We start from the raw sequence: 21,573 nt of genomic DNA, 5'->3' as shown, positions 1-21,573 counted from the left end.
TCAGCCCAAAGCTATTGAACCTGCTGGAACGCCACTAATCTGTCCAACTTCGAGCCAGAAAAAGAAGCAGCTAGCTATCATACCACAAGGTTCACCTAAGGAACACCTGATGAGTGCAATTAAAAAGAAGTAAACCTTTTCCAGCAGCAACTGCAGCAAAACATACAACAACAAGGGCGTATCTCCTACCAGCCCAATTTAATTTTTCAATTTCTGAAAATTTTCCTTTATTTTAAATTGTTTATTTTGTATTTCTTTTTTGTTAGTGTATGCATGTTTGTTTTGTGTGCTTGTGAGGACACAATACCTCTCCAGTTTATGGGGGTTGTGTTATGGTGTAATGTGTTGTGTGTTGTGTGAAGCTCTGTTATCTAATATTTTTGTATGGATTAGAAAACCTAATGAAGATAAATTGAGTGCTATTTAGTATTTGTGATTGCCAAGTAGGGATAATTTATATATGAAGGTTGAAATTTTGTCTCAACACTTAGACTTTGGTTAAGTTTTATGAGTATGTTGTAGCAAAGCCAGAAAGACCAAAAAAAGGTAGAAAATATCTCAAGTTTGGGGGGATAATTTTTGTTCAATTGTGTTTTTTATTAAATAAATTCTGCTCTAATGGCTTAAGTTGCTGAGTAACTAGAGCTGAGTATGCACCCATATGCATACTTGAGACAAAAGGCAACAAGAGCTATGAGCATTGTTGTAGCAACATTAAAAAAAAGAGAAGAGAAGTCTCTGTCTGGGATATTAAGTAGCCAATTCTGTTCATGAGCCTCATATTCAGCATTGAGTTAAGGGTGTCCATATATAAGATTATGTTATAAGCATTGCTATAACAACTCTGATTTGTGCATTGGTTGAGTATTTGAGTGTCATCATTACAAATGATAGAAAAATCAATGATACATTGAAGAGAATTTGTTTGACTAAAAAAAAAAAAAAAGATATTTAGCTATAGCATAATTTTGAACTTGTTTGTGACTTCTGCTCCCTATATGTGAATGTACTTATGTTTTACCTCTAAGTTATACATAATGTCTTTGCAATGTTGCATTACCTCTAGACTTGCCTTAAAGTGACACACACACACCCTTTGGACAAAATGAGGGCTAAGTCAAGAACTGAACTGCTATGGCAATTTTGCATGGTTATGAGTGTGATATGAGGGTTGAAGAATCCTTGCAAATTTGATGACAAAGCCAAGTTATTTGTTGCATGATTTTGTGATTGAAATGTTAGTGTTGTTATCATTACTTGAGGACAAGTAATGGTTTAAGTTTGGGGGTGTGATAACTCTATGAAATATGAGTTATTATGACACTTTTAGACTTAAATCTAGATTACTTAGAGAGTAAATGACGTGTTTTTATTGCATTTTAATTATATTTTGCATGAACATCTATTTTAGTTTATTTTTAATAAATTTTGTTTGATTTAGAATAATTTGTGTGCTTGGATCATATACATAATGGTAGGTGACCAGAAACTCAAATTTCAAGGAAAGAATGCTGCTGCAACAGGCTTGCAAAAATAAGGAAATAACTTGGCTACAAAAGAATTGAAATAAGTCTTGAACAGTACAGATGCTGAAGCCATTGTTGTAGCAATTCTGGAGCATTGACAGAGAAAATTTCGCGCGAGATACTTAGAAGATTGCGATCTAGAGTTTCCAAAAATGAAAGCTTTGAGCCCTAGACTTCTGATTGCCCTAATTCTAGGCTATAAAAGGAGCACACGCACAAAGGAAAAGAGAAAGCCGTCAACCAAGGAGAAAAACCATAAAGAAACAACAAGAAAATAGAATTCAAGAGAGAGCGATCAAAGGATGACAGAGGAGAAATTGCAGAAATCCATTGGAAATTAGTTCTTCTTATTCTTTTCTTGTTTTCTATTTATTCATGAGGATGCATTTGATGACTAAAACTCTTTTGTTTATTTGTCTTTCGTAAATATGAATTGAATTTGATTGTAGTTGAGCAATAAACGAACTTAATAGATGTTTGACTAATATACGCGTGTTGCTCTATGTTTGGTATAACATTTTGTCTAAATTGATTTATTTTTATTATTTATTTCGACTGACCACCCATTTAGGATACTAACTAAGAAAAAACTTAAAAAATGTCTGACTTAGTGGATCTCATTAAGACAATACTTAGTTTTAGATTGTTTCCAAGTTGAGTTAATTTTGATTTGAATAAAGTTATGCTTGATCTAAATTTAGTGATGAACTAGACATAGGGATTCACCTTGTATGGTAAATAGAACCTAGATAATTTAATACTATATTTAATGTTGGCGTAACAATTGGTCACTGTTAGGTTGCATTAGATATAAAATATCCACCATATGACATCTCAGGATAAGGGATTATGCCCAATGTTGTACCAACGATACTGTAATTGAAATAATTGTCAATACCATTATGTGAGTTTATTCACTCAACTACTCTATTCCCATTGGTTTTATCCTTGTGTTAGACGTGAGAATTTTCTTTACTGCATTTTTGTTTATTGCATTTTTATTTTAATTAGTTTATTAGTTTTATTAATTGTTTTACTTTTAATTAAAACAAAACTGCACCGTTAAGATTATTGTAGCAAATATGATAACATCAATCCCTATGGAAATGATCTGGATACTTATTAGTATATTACTTGTTGTGTACATTTACACATTGGCACTCATAGCATTAGAGATTGCACACATGATAACTCTAGGAAATGAGAGTTATTACATCAATTCTAGAGTTAAATCAAGATCATTTAGAGAGCAAATAATGTGTTTTTATTACATTTTAGTTACCTTTTGCATAAACATTCATTTTAGTTGGGTTTTAATAAGTTTTGTTTAAATCAAGTAATTTGTACGAAAAACAGGTGCATAATTGTAGGTTTTAAATTCATAAGGGGATGCTGAGACATTAGATGAGCAAGAGGAGGAAAAAAGATGGCCACAAAAGAAGACAAGCACAATCGGGAATAATGCAGTGCTGTTGTGGATGCTAGAGCAACCAGTGCTGCAGCAATTAGAGAGTAATGTGGGAGAAAGCTTAAAGCGTGAGTCAGCCATAAAATCGCGATCTACATGTTTCCTAATTTAAACACATGCACGCGCATGGACTTTGGGTATTTTACCCTAATTTGCAATATAAAAGGAGGCGTGCACCACATAGAAAGACGGCAAGGAATTATCATAAAAAATAATTACAAAGGCAAGAAGAAGGAGATCAAGATTTAGGAGTGCTATTCGAAAACAAAGAAAAGAACCGTGTAGAATTATTTATCTTTCATCGTGCTCAACTTATATTTTCTCTTCTTCCTTGAATTGTTTGGATGTATTCCGAGATCAATATATTTGTGTTTATTTTTCTCATCCAGATTATGAACTAAATTTACTTGTGGTTGAGTGATAAATAATCTAATGGGTTCTTGACTGTTCTTTTATATTGTTATGGTAATGCTGTAGCATTATACTCTAGTAGTTTTTATGAATACAACTGTTATTTCGGTTGACCACCCATTTAATAGTTTCAGTTAAGATAGAGCAGCAAAATGACATGTTTTAGCGGACATTATTAGAGTATTGCTTGTTCTTAAGTCGAGTTTCCTGGATTAAGTTACCTTGAATCCCATAAGGGCAATACTTGAAGTTAAGATTTGTGACACTCTAGACATATGTGTTCACCTTATAGGGTGGAGAGATTAAAGGTTATAATGTTGTACCATAAATATATGAGCAATTGGTCATTGTTAGTAGATTTAAAGGTATGAGATTTCCAACATGCGATAGCTGCAGATGCAGATTTATTCTACCAATTGCTGCAACATTTATTGTAACAACTAGTGCTAATTTGGTAAACAATAGTCACCCCATTAGGAGAGTTTGATCATTCAACTACTATATTCTCAATTGAATCTTAGACACATTTAATGTAGTTTATTTCATTACAGTATTGTTTTATTTCCATCTCTCACAATTATTAGTTATGATAGAATTATTTGACAATTGTTTGTTTCGGTCTTTAGTTGATTTGCACTATTGTGATTGCTTTAGCATTTTAAGTAACATCAATCCCTGTGGAGACGATCTTGAAATACTCATCACTTTATTACTTGTTGTGTATACTTTCACATTGGCATTGATAATAATTGATTATAGAAATCAATCAACAAGTTTTTGGCGCCGTTGCCGGGGATTGATTGTTTATTTTTGAAGTGTGAAGTAAATCTTGATAGCACCAAATTTGATTTGATTTATTCTATTTATTGGCAGATCGGTACATGCATGCGCAAAGACAGATCTGTGGCATTCCAATTCGATCCTGAGATTGAAAGGACTGTCAGGAGACTACGGAGAGAACAAAGGAATTCAGAAAGTGCTTCAAGCATGAATAATTTACAAGATACAAAACATTTAAATCCTCATGGGCCCCTACAACCAGTCAACATTCAAGAAGAGCAGAATGAACATGCCAATGAGAGACAACTAGGCAACAACAATATTATTTACATGGCTGATGACAGAGACAGAGCTATAAGAGATTACGCTGTACTAACCCCGCAAGTTGTACACCCTAGGACCATCAGACCTGAGGTAGAAGCAGCAAATTTTAAGTTGAAACCAGTGATGTTTCAAATGTTACAAACAGTGAGACAATTCAATGGATTGCCTAATGAAGATCCTTATCTCCATCTTAAATTGTTCTTGAAAGTAAGTGATGCTTTCAAGATTGCTGGAGCAACACAAGATGCCTTAAGGCTGAGGCTCTTCCCTTATTCCTTAAGAGATCGAGCAAGAGCATGGTTAAATTCGTTACCCTCTGATTCCATCACTACATGGAATGAATTGGCTGATGAGTTCCTAATGAAATATTTCCCACCAATAAAAAATGCAAAACTGCGGAATGAGATTACTTCCTTCCATTAACTTGAAAATGAAAGTTTGTACGAGGCGTGGGAAAGATTCAAAGAATTGCTCAGAAGTTGTCCTCATCATGGTATCCCTTGTTGCATTCAATTGGAAACTTTCTACAATGGGTTGAATCCGAGTACAAGGTTAATGGTGGATGCTTCAGCAAATGGAGATCTGTTATCCAAATCTTACACTGAAGGTTATGAAATTCTGGAAAGAATTGCCAATAATAAGTACCGGTGGCCTTCAGCCAGGCAACCAGCAGTAAGAGGATCAGCAGGGGTACATAACATTGATGTAATTACAGCCTTATCAGCACATGTAACCTCATTGACTAACATGGTAAAAGCCATGACAGCTGCTCCAGCAACAGTAAAGCAAGTTACTGAACTTTCTTGTGTCTATTGTGGTGAGGAACGTGATTTTGATAATTGTCCTGGAATCCAGCTTCAGTAAACTATGTGGGTAACTTCAATCGACAACCTTAGAATAACCCATATTCAAATACTTACAACCATGGCTGGAAACAACACCCAAATTTCTCATGGAGCAGTCAGAATCGAAATGCTCCAATATTGAATGGACTGAGTAGAAACACACAACCACCTGGTTTTCATCAACAAATCAAGGGCAAAAACATATTAGTCAGGATCCAATCACTTCACTGGAAGCACTGATCAAGGAGTATATTGCAAAGAATGAAGCAATTGTGTAGAGTCAAGCTGTGTCCTTGAGAAACCTTGAGAACCAAATGGGACAACTAGCTACAGCACTGAGCAGCAGAACTCAAGTAAGCCTATCTAGCAACACAGAAGACCCTAGGAGAGAGAGTAAAGAACATTGCAAAGTAATTAGTTTGAGATCTGAAAAGAATGTTGATATCCCAGTTGAGGTGACCAAAAATGGGATGGAATACAATTCAGCATAAGAACCAACTCAAAAGGGAAGCCTGTTACAACAAACTCCTATTCAAGACACTGGTTATATGGGCCAAGCTACAGCAACTGCAGAGGAAATTCAACCAGAACATGTTGAAAAAGAAGTCACAACACCAGTAGTTACAACTTGCACCAAATCAAACAAACAAAGTTTGGTATCTCCTGAAGCTACCCAGTAGTTTAGACATCCACCACCTTTCCCACAAAGGTTCCAGAAGCAAAAACAAGACAAACAGTTCAGCAAATTCCTAGAAGTGTTGAAGCAACTGCACATAAATATACCCTTTGTGGAAGCTTTGGAGCAAATGCCAAATTATGTGAAATTTCTAAAAGATATCTTGGCACGAAAAAGAAGGCTGGGAGAGTTTGAAACTGTTGCTTTAACACATGAAAGCAGTCATATGCTCCAGAGTAAAATTCCCACAAAATTAAAAGATCCAGGGAGTTTTACAATACCCTGTTCTATAGGGACTAGGTATTCTGGCAGAGCACTTTGTGACTTAGGAGTTAGTATTAATTTGATGCCATTATCTGTATTTAAGTAGTTGGGAATAGGAGAATGCAGACCAACAACAGTCACTCTGCAATTAGCTGACAGATCTCATGTATACCCTGAAGGAAAGATAGAGGATATATTGGTGAAGGTTGAGAAATTCATCTTTCCAGTGGATTTCATTGTGCTGGACTTTAAAGCTAACAAAGAGGTACCCATTATACTTGGAAGACCCTTTCTAGCAACTGGAAAAACTTTGATAGATGTGCAAAAATGAGAGCTCACCATGAGAGTAAATGATTAGCAAGTCACATTTAATGTACTAGAGGCTATGAGGAACCCTGATGATGTAGAAGATTGCAATTTCCTAAGTGTAGTGGATCTTGTTGTAGCAGACAGAATAGACAGATGTTGTAGTAATGCACTTGACAAAGTCACCACCTTTGAGGATGTTGAAGAGGAAGATGTTACAGCAATCCAAACAGATTGGATGGACAAACATCAATTTGATAGGCACAACAGGTTTATTGAACACTTGAATCTTTCAGACAGGGAAGTAAAAACAATTTTACCATCTATTGAATCACCTCCTAGTTTTGAATTAAAACTGTTACCTTCACATTTAAAGTATGCTTATCTTGGTCAAAACAACACACTCTTTGTAATCATTTCTTCTACTTTGGATACAGGTCAAGAACAGAGCCTAGTAGATTTGCTGGGAAAATACAAAAGAGCAATTGGATGGACCATGGCAGATATAAAGGGGATAAGCCCATTCATATGTATACATAAAATCTTGTTAGAGAATTGTTCCAGCAAATCGGTGGAGCACCAGAGAAGGCTGAATTCTATTATGAAAGAAGTGGTAAAGAAGGAAATCATCAAATGGTTAGATGCTGGAGTCATATACCCAATATCAGACAGTTCATGGGTAAGCCCAGTTCAATGTGTTCTAAAGAAAAGAGGGATAACATTAATGGCTAATGAGAAGAATGAACTTATTCCTACAAGGATAGTGACTGGATGGAGAGTGTGTATGGATTACAGGAAGCTCAACAAAGCCACAAAGAAAGACCATTTCCCACTTCCATTCATAGATCAGATGTTGGACAGACTTGCTGGAAAACAGTACTACTAGAAAACAGTATGGATTACAGGAAGCTAAACACATGCACGCGCATGGACTTTGGGTCTTTTACCCTAATTTGCAATATAAAAGGAGGCGTGCACCACATAGAAAGGCGGCAATGAATTATCATCAAAAAATAATTACAAAGGCAAGAAGAAGGAGATCAAGATTTAAGAGTACCATTCGGAAACAAAGAAAAGAACCGTGCATAATTATTTATCTTTCATCGTGCTCAACTTATAGTTTCTCTTCTTCCTTAAATTGTTTGGATGCATTCCGAGATCAATATATTTGTGTTTATTTTTCTCATCCAGATTATGAACTAAATTTACTTGTGGTTGAGTGACAAATAATCCAATGGGTTATTGACTGTTCTTTTATGTTATATGGTAATGCTGTAGCATTCTACTCTAGTAGTTTTTATGGATACAACTGTTATTTTGGTTGACTACCCATTTAATAGTTTCAATTAAGATAGAGCAGCAAAAGGGCATGTTTTAGCGGACATTATTAGAGTATTACTTGTTCTTAAGTCGAGTTTCCTAGATTAGGTTACCTTGAATCCCATAAGGGCAATACTTGAAGTTAAGATTTATGACACTTTAGACATAGGTGTTCACCTTGTAGGGTGGAGAGATTAAAGGTTATAATGTCGTACCATAAATATATGAGCAACTGGTCATTGTTAGTAGATTTAAAGGTATGAGATTTCCAACATGCGATAGCTGCGGATGCATATTTATTCTACCCATTGCTGCAGCATTTATTGTAACAACTGGTGCTAATTTGGTAAACAATAGTCACCCCATTAGGAGAGTTTGATCATTCAACTACTATATTCTCAATTGAATCTTAGACACATTTAACTTAGTTTATTTCATTACAGTATTGTTTTATTTCCATCTCTCACAATTGTTAGTTACGATAGAATTATTTGACAATTGTTTGTTTCGGTCTTTAGTTGATTTGCACTATTGTGATTGCTTTAGCATTTTGAGTAACATCAATCCACGTGGAGATGATCTTGAAATACTCATCACTTTATTACTTGTTGTGTATACTTGCACATTGGCATTGATAATAATTGATTATAGAAATCAATCAACAACACACCATTAGGGAACTCTTCTTATCTCTTGCTTCTCTTTCTCACTTGTAGGACAATGCTTGGAAGTAAGCTTAAAATGGTCTACAAGTGAAGAACAAATAGATTTTTCCTTGCCCATGTTAAATATTTCAAGAACCCTTTCAATATGTGCTTCTTGAGGTAACTATAACTTCTCATATTCTCTATCACGTGGAATCTTCATGTCAAGAATATGTTTTACTGGTCCCTTGTCCCAAGTCCTTCATTGCAAAAGACTTGCTAAGCTCATTTTTCATATTATCAATCTTATTTGCATCTTGAACAAAATCAGCATGTCATCCACATAAAGCAAAAGAATAAATCATTATCACTAAATTTCTTCACAAAAAATTAAACTTCTTGTACCACTGTGTTAGTGCATGTTTCAGTCCACACAAAATTTTCTTCAACTTGCACACACGTTCTTTGTTTGCCTTTGTCGCCTTTGTCACTAAAACCTTCAAGTTGTTTCATGTATATTTAATCCTACAAGGCACCGTGCAAGAAAGTTGTCTTTACATCAAACTACGCAATTTCCAAATTCAAACTACCTGTTAATTCCAGAATAACTCGGATAGAAGACATCTTCACAACAGTAGAAAATATTTCTTCAAAATCAATACCTTTCTTATGACCGAAACCCATCACAACCAATCTAGCCTTGTGCCACTGTTGTGAGTTAGTTTTAGTCTTTAACCTATAAATCCACTTGTTTTTCAGTACCCTCTTTCCCTTATGAAGTTTTACTGAGTTACAAGTGTAGTTCTCATTCAGGGATTTTATCTCTTCTTGCTCGGCCTTAATCCATTCACTTTTATGCTGATGAAACATAGTTTATTCAAAACATTCTAGCTCTCATATATATGTAAGCATCACATGCTCATATGAAGGATATTTAGTAAAAGGTCACTATTATTTAATGGATCTCCTCAATTCTAACTCAACTGGCTGTACAAGTGGTTTTGGAGATGCTTGCTCAACTGGTTCCACTAGATCGTCATTATTATCTTCTCCAGCTCCTCTATGATCATCATGAACTATAGGTGGAGAAACTGAAGTTGGAATAATTAAAATCTTTGAAGATAATTGAGACCCATCATTCTTCTCTTCATCACTAACTATCTGATCTTAAAAAAACACAAAATCTTTATTTCTAATAAATTTTCTTCTCGTTAGATCCCATAATCTATACCCAAATTCTTATGTTCATATCCTAAGAAAATGCATTCTTTGGCTTTATCAGCAAGCTTCAATCTCTCATCTTTAAGGATGTGAGCATATGCTTTGTAACCAAATACTCTCAAGTTTTATAAGAAACATATTTCCTAGTACAAACTCTCATAAATATATCACCATCTAATAGAGCTAAGGAGAATAGTTAATTAGATCAATTGCAATACGCATACCCTCTACCTAAAAAGATTTAAGAAGCTTGGCATAAAAAAACATGTACCTGATCCTTTCTTCACTTGTTCTGTTCATCCTTTCTGCAACACCATTCTGTTGTGGGGTTTTTGGTATAGTGTTTTCAAGTATGATTTTATAGAATCTGTAATAATGCTCAAATGGCCTTCTATACTCATTACCATTGTCTGCCTTGACACATTTCAACTTCTTTCATTTCCATCTCTCAACATAAGCGTGGAAGAAATTAAACCATTAAGTATCTGATCTTTGGATTTGAAAGCAAAAGCCTACACTTTTCTAGAACAGGCATTAATAAAAGTTACAAAATAAAGTGCATCTTTTATTGATTTACTTTGTATTATGCTAAAATTAGTGTGAATCAAATCAAGGATATGCGACTTTCTAGATAGACATAAGCTTTTAAAAGTTACTCTATGTATCTTTCCAGCTAAGTAATAAACACAAGTCTTGAAGGACATACCTGTGAATCTGAGTAGAAATTCTTTTCTAGTAAGAGTTTCCAGCCCCTTTTTCACTGATGTAACTAAACCTTTTATGCCATGTCTCAATATCAAAATCTTTTACAGCCATATTCACATCTTCTTTCTTAATCTAGGCTTCGATCACATAAAGAATGTTCACTTTCTTTCCCTTAATTAACACTAAGGAGCCTTTGGAGAGCTTCCATTTTCCTTCACTAAATTAGTTAGTATAACTATCGTCATCAAGCTTACCTGTAGAGATCAAATTAAGGCGAATGTCTAGTACATGTTTGATATCTTTAAGCAACAATTTACAACCAACATTGGGTTCCAAGCAAATATTTCCAATGCCCACAATCTTTGATGTCCCCTCATTTCCAATCCAAACATCACCATAATCACTATTAACATAGGATGTGAAGTAATCATGATGTGCAGTAACATAAAATGATGCATTCGAATTAATCACCCAATCATTAGTATGGCAAGTGAGATTTATAAAGCTCTCATCACAAACAAAATTCATTCACCATCAACTATGGCTATAGTGTTCTTTTTGTCATTTTTTTGACCATCGACCTTTTCTTTCCCTTATTCTCTTTTCCACAGTCTACACTCTCTTTTTATTTTACCCATTTTCTGACAGTGAAAGCACTAAAGGTTTTTTCTCTAGGACTAATGTCTTCCTCTCGGGTTATCATTATTCTACTAATGAAAATTTCTACTTTGGCTTCTCTTTCACCTTTCTTGCTTTTTGGAAATAAGTGCATTTGACTTAGAGGAAACTATTTCAACACCATTTCTTCTAAATTCTTCATTGTGTAGCCCATCGGTTACCATATCCAAGGTTAATTTCTCATTTGGCACTGAATTATTCAATGACACCACTAATATCTCCCAACTGTCAAGCAAATAATTAAGCAGCAACAATGCTTGCAACTCATCACCTAGAATCATTTTCATAGTAGTCAGCTGATCAACGAGGACTTGGAACTCACTAGTGTGTTCAATTATACTGCGCTTTCTTGTATTTTAATTTAACAAGTGATCCTGATGATGATTTAAAAGAGCTCATTAAAGTGTATGTTCAATTTTTTTTATTACCATTGTCAATATAAAATTACTTTTACATAATTTACAGATACTTTGTTACAATTTTTTTTTTGTATACAGCTCTATGACAATGTTTATAGCACAAGAGGGAAGGAGAAATGGAATTATAATAAGATGGTCAGATCCGTAAAGGTTTGAACTATTACCTTAACTATAATTATATATTACCATGCTTAATTGTTATTAAAATGAACTGTACAATTGCTGATTGTGAACAGGTCCCACAGCAACCAGCAAGTTCAGTCGTGTGTGGATTTTACGTCATGAGATTCATGAAAGACTTAATTAATGACTTCTCTTTACTAATGAACAATGTGAGTTCCTTGATCATAATTTGCTTCATAAAAAAGAACATGTCCTGTTTCAAAGTTTCACTAAATATTTATTTTTCATAAATAGTTCAACGGAAAGACAACATATTCTGATGCTGAATTAGATGAAGTTCGTATTGAGTGGGCAAACCATTTTTCTGGAGTACTTGCTGTTATGTGAGGTAACCCTTACCTATTATGTTGTTATTGTGAGTTCATTGATGAAATATATTTTACTTGGGCAGTTATCTAGCTTATTATACTTCTATGTTGGATTATGATGAAGATGGTGGGTACTGCTGGAGTTCGCTAGTTTTTTTCTTTGTTTGGAAAATAGCTCCTGGATATTGATGCAATTTTACACATTTCAGTTGTTCTTAGGTTGGATTTTCACGTTTGGGAACTGCTGGCCTTGTCTGATCAGTATTTTTGGCTCCTTTTATGTTGCTGGAAGTGTTGCTGGAAATGTTGCTGGAAATGAACTATGTTGTTGCCTTTGTTCATGTTGGTAGAAATGACTCTGTTGTTTGGCTTCCTTATGCTACTGGAATTGAACTGATCATTGTTAATTTGTGTTGTACATGCTGCTGGAATTTAGTTCTTAGGTTGTTACAATACTCTTCTTCTATTTATGTTGGATTTGTCACTCTCAAATTTGATTAAATTATGTTTGCTCACAATTATGAAATCTTAGTCAATGTTATCCATTTCATTTTCTTTGTCAGTTAATTTTTAATTGCAATATTAATTTTAATAATCTAATTAATTAGCTAATTTATGAAATATTAATTTCTACTAAATCAATTGCAGGATTGTTATTAAAATGATAATAATTTCATGGTGCAAAAAAAATACCCCTTTTTTATTAATTATAATTTCAATTTTTGATTTAATTGAAAAAATTCATTTAATTATAATTTGCATTTCGCGCCAAATTTGATTTTCCGGCCAAAAATTCAAAATATGGCGCACAAATTTAAAAAAAAAGGGGCCAAATTCAAAGTTATTATATTCCTCTCTAAATAAAGTTATGACAGTTATGTGACTAAAAATATTTATCACAAATTATGACTGGTATTATTCTGTCATCAATTCTTGACGGTGGCTACAATGACGGTATGAACAACCGTCATCCACCCCCTACTATGACAGATTTTGCCTGTCATGGTAGGCACTTTTTCTTGTAGTGAGAGGATCCGAATCACATAGAGTTCCATCAACTTCGAACAACACTGCCTCCAGAGGAGCAAGTTTAGCGAGAGAGACCTTGCTGCTGCACAAATTAATTGACTCAAGATCGCAATTAAGATCAACTAAAAATATATAATATTGTGAAAATATGTGCAACATGAATGATACAAATTAATTGATTAATACACAACATTTGGATGATACAAATTCATTTTTCTTTAGATGCAAAATGAATGTGCAAATTGGTTTTTTTCAATAAAATATAATAAATAAACAACTACCTCTGGAAAGAATTTTCACCAGATTAATGAGCCATTGTGGGATTGTCTCTTTAGAAACTAATTAAGTAATTTTGTTTAAATGGTGTTTGAGGGAAAAAAAAAAAAGAATTGAGACGAAAGAATTAAAAAAAAAAACGCATGACACACGTAGAGGTTGTGATGGAAAAGTTTCTCACACAATACAGAGTTCTGAAAGAGTTTGGTTTACAACTATATAAAATTAAAATTTGAAACATTTTCATGAAATCTATCCCCCCTGATCATCCAAACGAAGTGACATGTTATGTGCATAAAAGCTACACTATGATTTCAATTTTTTTGCCCCCGAAAATTATGCATTCATGATCAATCATTAATGGAATTGTTTTTTTTTTCTGAAAATGTACAATTATACAATTGGTTTAAGAAAGAGAAACTGAAAAATAAATAATTATCTATAGAAAAAAAATTGATTCAAATCCTTAAATCTATCCTCCAACGATCACCCAAAGGAAGCGACATGTTACGTGCATAAAAGCTACTCTATGTACACAATTACTCACGTGCAAAAAGGCTAGGGTTTGGTCTAGTGCCAATTTAGAGTCCAGTGAGTATTGTACTGGAGGAGGGAAACTCTATGGGGCAAGCATCCAACCATGAATTACCATTTGGCAAGTTTGATGGGCGTTTTGTGGATCCATAATTTTTTAGAAAATTTTTATAAATCCTGATAATATTAAATTTATGGGTCCCCAATAGGCCCACCACACCTACCAAATGACAAGTCATTATTAAATGACGCACTACCCTCAAGCATATCGTACATAATTTTTTTCTTCTAGTAGAGAGATTATTTAGTTACAATTTGAATCATTGATATCTTCTTAGTAGTTATATTCAATCTGTTAAGTCTATTATTTATAAAGTTAGCATCTTATGGCAAATCTAGTTAAATTGGAAGTTATTTATTGCATATCTTGTAATAGGGATTAATTTATTAATTCCCTAATTTAGTGAGATTCTAATTTATTAGAAATATTTGTTTCTTAATTTAATTAGATGTCTAATTTAGCAAGTTAATTAATAGGGGATTCTATAATTGGCGCATGAGATCTATTTAGAGCAAAAAGTTGGCTCAAACAAGAAGTTCATTAAATGCTCTAGATATTTCTTGGGAGACAAGTAAAGCAAGACGATCATATTTATTCCTATTCAAATTCATGAGAATTATAAGAGAAAAGAAACTCTTATTTGGAAAGAATTCAAATCTTTTAAAACTTGCTATTTTGGTGAAATCTTAGTGTCTATAAAAGAGAGGTATTTCATAATTGAAGGCACGCACAACACAGAGCATAAAGTAGAGAAGCAAAATTCGGCCTCCTACCTAGAGATTCTGGATTTGGTGCATAATGCTGTGTTGATTTGTTTTCTTATCTTCTTTTCATCTCTATGGAGAGTCTATGTAGATCTTGGATCACTAGACGTTGAAGAATTAAAGAATTGTTATTGATTACTATGCAAAGTGCCTTGAGGATCGTGGATCAAGAGGGGTAGCAATTATTCAAGAGAAGCAGATTCAGTCTAAGGTTGAGTAAACTGTATGGTGATAAACTGTAAGTGAGAGTCTTAAGTTTGGTAAATCCATAGGTTGTAACATCTCAACTTAGTGAATTACTTTTCATCTGGGCGTGACCTCGTGGATGTAAGATTGATTAATCCGAATCACGTAAAAATCTTTGTGTCATTTATTTCCTGCATTTTATTGTGTTTTTGAAAAATTAATATTTTTTATGCGGATGAACAGAAATCGTGAACAGTAACTGTAAACAGTTGCGGTGAACAGTAACTGTGAACAGTAATGGTAAACAGTAACTGTAAACAGTATTTCTGGAAAATTAATTAAGTTGTTAATTTTTTGTTTTTAATTACCTACATCTATTTGTAATAGATCTAAATTCCTTTCAATTGGTACCAAAGCTTCGTGGAACCTAGATCTATTTTACAAGTATGAGTTTGCAAAGAGAGGGAGGCTCTATGGCTCGTCCACCGGTACTAGATGGGATGAATTATCCTTATTGGAAGCGGAGGATGGAAATTTATCTGACAGCTATTGATGAAAGAGTTTAGCAATGCGTACTCACTGGATATACTCCACCTATTAAAATTGATGAAGATGATGTAGAATCTCCCATGCCAGTCAAAGAATGGGCTAATGATGAACTTGAGGCGTTTGGATATAATGCAAAAGAACTTAGGTAGCGTTTACTTTTTGGATTGGATTGGGAATCTTGGGGAGTGGGAATCCTAGGATTGGGAGTGTGGAGTGGGAGTGGGAGTACACTGGAATGGAAGCATGGAATGGAGATCAGAATCCAATTTATGTGTTTACTTTGTCTTGGATTGGGAGTAAATAGTTTCAAATTACAATTTTATCCTTATTTAAAGAATTATAATTTTTAATTACAAAACTAATAAAAAATATATTTAATGAATAATATTTATTTATTATATTTGTAAATTTATTATAATTATTAATATTCTTAATTATGAACAATAAATTATTAATTGTAATTTTAATATAAAATGAAATGTTATTTTATTTTATTTAATATAATTATATTAAATTTATTATTATATAAAATAAGAATATATTATTATTTAGTACAAAATTAATATTTTCTTAGAATAAAGTATTTATTATTATTATTAAATAAATATAGTACTATTATTTTTAAAATAAATATAATAATATTATATTTATCAATTCTCTATTAATATAATAATATTATTTTAAAATAATTTTAACTTAGAATCAATGTAAATTATTATTTAGTTAAATATAATATTATTATTTAAATAAATATAATATTATTTATTTTATTTTATTAATTATAAAACATAAAATAAAAAAAAGGGTAGAAATGGGAGAGGTGGGAGTGGATTCCAACTCTCACCTCCCCCAATGGGAGTCTCACTCCCACTCCCCACTCCAAAAATGGGTGGGGCCCACGGAGTGGGACTCTCAATCCCTCCCCATTTTAAGTAAGTAAACGCTGGAGTGAGAGGAATCCACACTCCTCACTCCCACTCTAGCAAGTAAACACAACATTAATGCCATTGTTAATGGAGTTGATGTGTTTCAACACCAATTAATTTCTACATGTAAGACATCCAAAGTTGTTTAGGATATACTCCAGAGTAGGGATGGCAATTTAACCCAGACCCGGATCGGACCCGGACGAACCCAGAAAATCCGGTCTGGGTTCAACCCGTACCAGAACAAATTAAATCCGGAATCCGAATTGAATTTTATCAACCGGATGTATCCGGGTCCGGTTTCGGGTTTGGGTGAACCCGTAAATCCGGAACCCGGACCCGGACATCTGTATTTAATATAAATTAAAAAATTAAAAAAAAATTTAGCCTTGCCCTAATTCACCGCCGCTGCCAAACATTTCCACTCTCTCCCTTCTCTTCATCAAATCATCATCAAGCCAAACCATTTTCTCTCCGTTCAGCCCTTCTCTTCATCAAATCATCGTCGCCACTCACCATTACTTCGCTACTTTGCTGTGTTCATGTTCATCATCATCAAAGGCGAAGAAGATCGATGAAGAAAGAATAAAAAATTAATTAAAGAATACAAAATAAAAAACCAAACAGCAAAGTGCAGCCGCAGCAAAGGAATAAGAAAAGGAGATTAGAAGTGCAGCCGCAGCAAAGGAAGAAGAAAGCAAGAGTGGAGATGAGAATAATGGCTTGAACATCATACGTGATTTTGAAGACCAAAACCCATTCCTCCCCTTTTCGGCTTTTCTTGGCTTAACCCACAAAGCCCAATTTGTCATCATCATCGCAAAATTTGTCATCATTATGTTTGAAAATTGAATTTTGTATGCTCTATTTCCTTTGAATTTATTTCTACTTATTTGATTTTGCATTATTTTCCATTTTTGTTAGTAATAGGTTAAAGTTGTAAGGAGGAATTCACAGTAGAGAGAGAGAGAGAGAGAATCGTATCTGTTTAGCAAGCATCCGGGTTCTAAACCCGGAATCCCGAAACTAGGATTTTTCCGGGTTGAACCCGGACCAGACCCAGAGTAAAAATATTCGGGTCCGGTATTTCAAATTACCATCTGGGTCTGGAACCGAAAAGGCTAAACCCTGACCCAGACCCGGATTTTGCCATCCCTACTCCAGAGTACTTTTGAAGGCGACAATACGGTAAAACGTTCTAAACTTCATAAACTTACATCTGATTTTTAAAACCTGAAAAATGCATGAACATGAAACCATATCTGAATTTAATTCTAGAATCCTTGTTATGGTTAATGATTTTTTTTGCTCTTGGAAAACCTATTTCTGAAGAAGAAATTTGCAGAAAAATCTTAAGATCTGCCCATCCTAGATATCATCCTAAAATTTTGGCCATTGAAGAATATGCTGATACGTCTGCTATGATTAGGGGTTCACTTATAGGAAAATTGATGGTCTATGAGACTAATTACTTGAATTTGAATCCCAAGAAAGGAAAAGGTATTGCCTTTCGGGTTGAAACGGAGGCTCCAGTCACCAAATCAAGTGAAGATGATGGTCTATTTTTGTACGTGGATAATTCACTTGCACTCATTGCAAAAAATTCAAAAAGATGTTAAGAAACAAGAACTTTAACAAACCAAAGAAGACTTTAACATCAATGGCTCCTATGGTTCAAAAAGGTTTTTCTAACTCTAATTCTAAATTGTTTGATTTTAACAAACTTAAGGGTATTCAATGCAGAGAATGTGGAGGCATAGGACACATACAAGCACAATGTGCTAACACTCTTATGAAAAATAAAGCAATCCAATCCACTTGGAGTGATGATGATTCTAATGATAGCATTGATTAAGAGGACCTTGTTAGAGGACTTGTTGTCCATAATGATGGCAGTAAATAGGAATCAAACATCATAGATGCATCCACATCTGAATCCTTACACTTAGCTCCTTGCAAGGAAGACACTGATTCCCGTCTTGACACAATTGGGCAACATGTTAACCAAAATAATGATTCAGATAGAGACGTCAGTGACATTGATATAAATGACAATAAAGCTTTTCATGAAAGCTAAAAGATGATGTTCACTAAATAGGAAGAAGTCTACAATGAGAATATGACTTTGATGACTCAAGTATCCAATCTTTTAGATGATAAAGCGAAACTTGAGAGCAATGTAATTCATTACAAGTCTTTACTTACTGACAAAGATAACCAATTGGTTGCAGTGATGAAAGAATTAGAGAATACCAAAAAGTCACTTAAGATGATGAATTTAGCAACTCAGAAGTTAGACCATATCTTCTCACTTGGTAAATCTAGCTCAGATCATCATGGTGTTGGATATCAACATGGTAAAGTCTCGAACTCTCAAGGTGTGTTTGTTAAAGCTTCTTAAAAAACAGCTTCGCCACCAAGAGTTAAACTTCCATATCTTCAAAAAGTTAAAGTTGTTGCACATTCTTCACCAGTTCATCAAGGTAAGAACAAGTTTATTCCCACTTGTCATTTTTGTCATGTGAAAGGACATATAAGACCTAATTATTTCAAGCTCAATAAATATATGAAAAAGGTTATGTTTTTTAATTATTCTCATGGAAAACCTAGGATGACACCTAGACCTAAAGTTGAGACAAGCGAAAATAAAACTAAAACTACTTGGATGAGGAAGACTGATTATAAAGCTTATGTTTCCTTTATTTCCTTGAGAACTTACAGTACTGATTTTTGGTACTTTGATAGTTGTTGTTCTAGACACATGACTGGTGATAGAAGTGCTGTGATCAATTATCAAAAACTTGATCGAGAAAATGTACTTTGCTGATGGTGTGAAAAGTCGAGTGCTCGAAAAAGGGAACTTTGAATGTGGAAGGGTATCCAAAACTTGATAATATTCTGCATGTAGAGGATCTTAAAGCAAATTTACTTAGCATTAATCAAATTTGTGATCAAAACTTGTTTGTTAACTTTGACAAGAACAAATGTCGTGTTCTTGGTGTTGATGGAAATTGCATTTTGGAATGACAATGATCTTCTAATCATTGTTATAAATTTACTAGCTCAATTATTTGTCATAAAACCACTCTTGATGACACATAATTATGGCATCACTCTTGATGACACAGAATTATGACATTAAAAGTTGGGTTACTTAAACTACAGATTACTTACTAGAATTGTGAAACAAGTGCTGTAAAAGGAGTTCCAATGCTTAAAAAGAAACAACCTAGAATATGTGGTTCATGTCAATCTGGAAAACAACAAAGGGCGTCGCATAAAGTCATTCAAGATAAAGCAACATCAAAAGTTCTACAACTACTTCATATGGACCTTATGGGACCAATGCAAGTTGAAAGTTTGGCTGGAAAAAAGTACGCATTTGTGTGTGTAGATGATATCTTTAGGTATGCATGGGTTGACTTTATTAAAGAAAAATCAAATACATTTGATGTGTTCACAAAATTATGTGAAAAGGTTAAAAATGAACAAAATTGCAATATTGTCAGAATTTGAAGTGATCATGGAAGAGAATTTGAAAACTCCAGCTTTGAAGAATATTGTAATTTACATGGAATTTCACATGAGTTTTCCTCACATATTACTCAAGAACAAAATGGTGTTGTAGATAGGAAAAACAGGACCTTGCAGGAAATAGCACGAGTAATGTTAAACTCGAAGAAACTTTTAAAGAGATTATGGGCTGAAGCACTTAACACTGCTTGCTGCATCATTAATCGTGTTTATCTTCATCTAGGTACTAAGAAAACTCCTTAAGAGTTATGGAAAGGTAAAAATCCTAATCTAGGTTACTTTCATATTTTTGGGAGTATGTGCTTTATATTGAATGATCGCGAACATCTTGGTAAATTTAATTCAAAAAGTGATGAAGATGTTTTTCTTGGTTACTCCAATAATAGCAGAGCATTCCGTGTTTATAATATGAGAACTCAAAATATCATTGAATCTGCAAATGCGGTTATTGATAATTATTAAGATTTTACATATTACTCAATCAAGGAAGAGATAACCAATCTTTTAGAAACACCAAGTGTTGTTACAGTTGCTCCTGAAGTTCGATTTATTGAGTAAGGTCAATCTACTAAACCTCCCTTGAAAGAAAAAGAACCTGTTGAAGAAGACGCCTCTAAGAAAACACCAGAAAATGTGAAGGAGAAAGTTTCAAAACTCTAGGCAATCATGGACCTACAGGACCCAATCAGAAAGGAACAATCATCAAGAGTTAAGAAAAATCACCCATCTGATCTTATTCTAGGTAATCTTGATGAACAAATAGTCACAAGGAAAAGGTATGCAAATATGGTAAGATTTACTTACTTTGTATCTTTGACTGAACCTAAGAATGTTAAAGAAGTTTTAGTTGATGAATTTTGGGTCAAAACTATGCAAGAAGAATTAGAACAATTTGAGCGAAATGATGTATGGATGCTAGTACCTAGACCAAGTCACACTAAATGTTATAGAAACCAAATGGATTTTTAAGAACAAAACTAATGAATTTGGTAACATTGTGAGAAATAAAGATAGGTTGGTTGCACAAGGCTACACGCACATTGAAAGAGCTGACTTTGATGAAATTTTTGCACCTGTTGCTAGACTCGAATCCATTCGTTTTCTTTTTACAGTTGCTTGTTTAATAGGCTTTAAATTATTTCAAATTGATGTTAAGAGTGCTTTTTTTAATGGTATCTTAAATGAAAAAGCCTATGTTGAACAACCTAAAGGTTTTGAAGACCTTCATTTCCCTTTTTCAAATTGAAAAAAGCTTTATATGGTTTAAAGCAGGCTCCTCGAGCTTGGTATGAAAGGTTGACCAACTTTTTGCTTGAAAATAACTATAAGCGAAGGGGAGTAGATAAAACATTATTTATTAAGCAACTCAATCCAGAGATTTTAGTTGTTCAAATCTATGATGATGATATAGTGTTTGGCTCTACTTCTGATCATGTGCAAGAATTCATGAATCAAATGAAAAGGGTATTTGAAATGAGCATGGTGGGAGAATTGACTTACTTTTTGGGTTTGCAAGTGAAACAAATGGAGAATGAAATTTTTGTTAATCAAAGTAAGTATGCAAAGAGTTTAGTCAAGAGATTTGGTTTAGATTCTGCAAAACACGTAAGAACCCCTATGAATACTAATGCCAAGT

General features: G+C 33.8%; 1 non-coding gene across 1 annotated transcript; it reads right to left on the bottom strand.

The window, feature by feature from the left end:
* Nucleotides 1-4,899: 4,899 nt before the first annotated feature.
* LOC112099440 lies at nucleotides 4,900-5,006 on the bottom strand. Its single transcript, XR_002906241.1, has one exon. It is a non-coding gene; the product is annotated as a small nucleolar RNA R71 (small nucleolar RNA).
* Between the last annotated feature and the right edge of the window lie 16,567 nt (nucleotides 5,007-21,573).

This window comes from Citrus clementina, unplaced genomic scaffold (assembly GCF_000493195.1).
Source record: "Citrus clementina cultivar Clemenules unplaced genomic scaffold, Citrus_clementina_v1.0 scaffold_4, whole genome shotgun sequence".
Taxonomy (NCBI): Eukaryota; Viridiplantae; Streptophyta; class Magnoliopsida; order Sapindales; family Rutaceae; genus Citrus; species Citrus x clementina.
The sequence above is the reverse complement of the archived record's forward strand: the minus strand, read 5'-3'. Positions and strand labels throughout refer to the sequence as shown.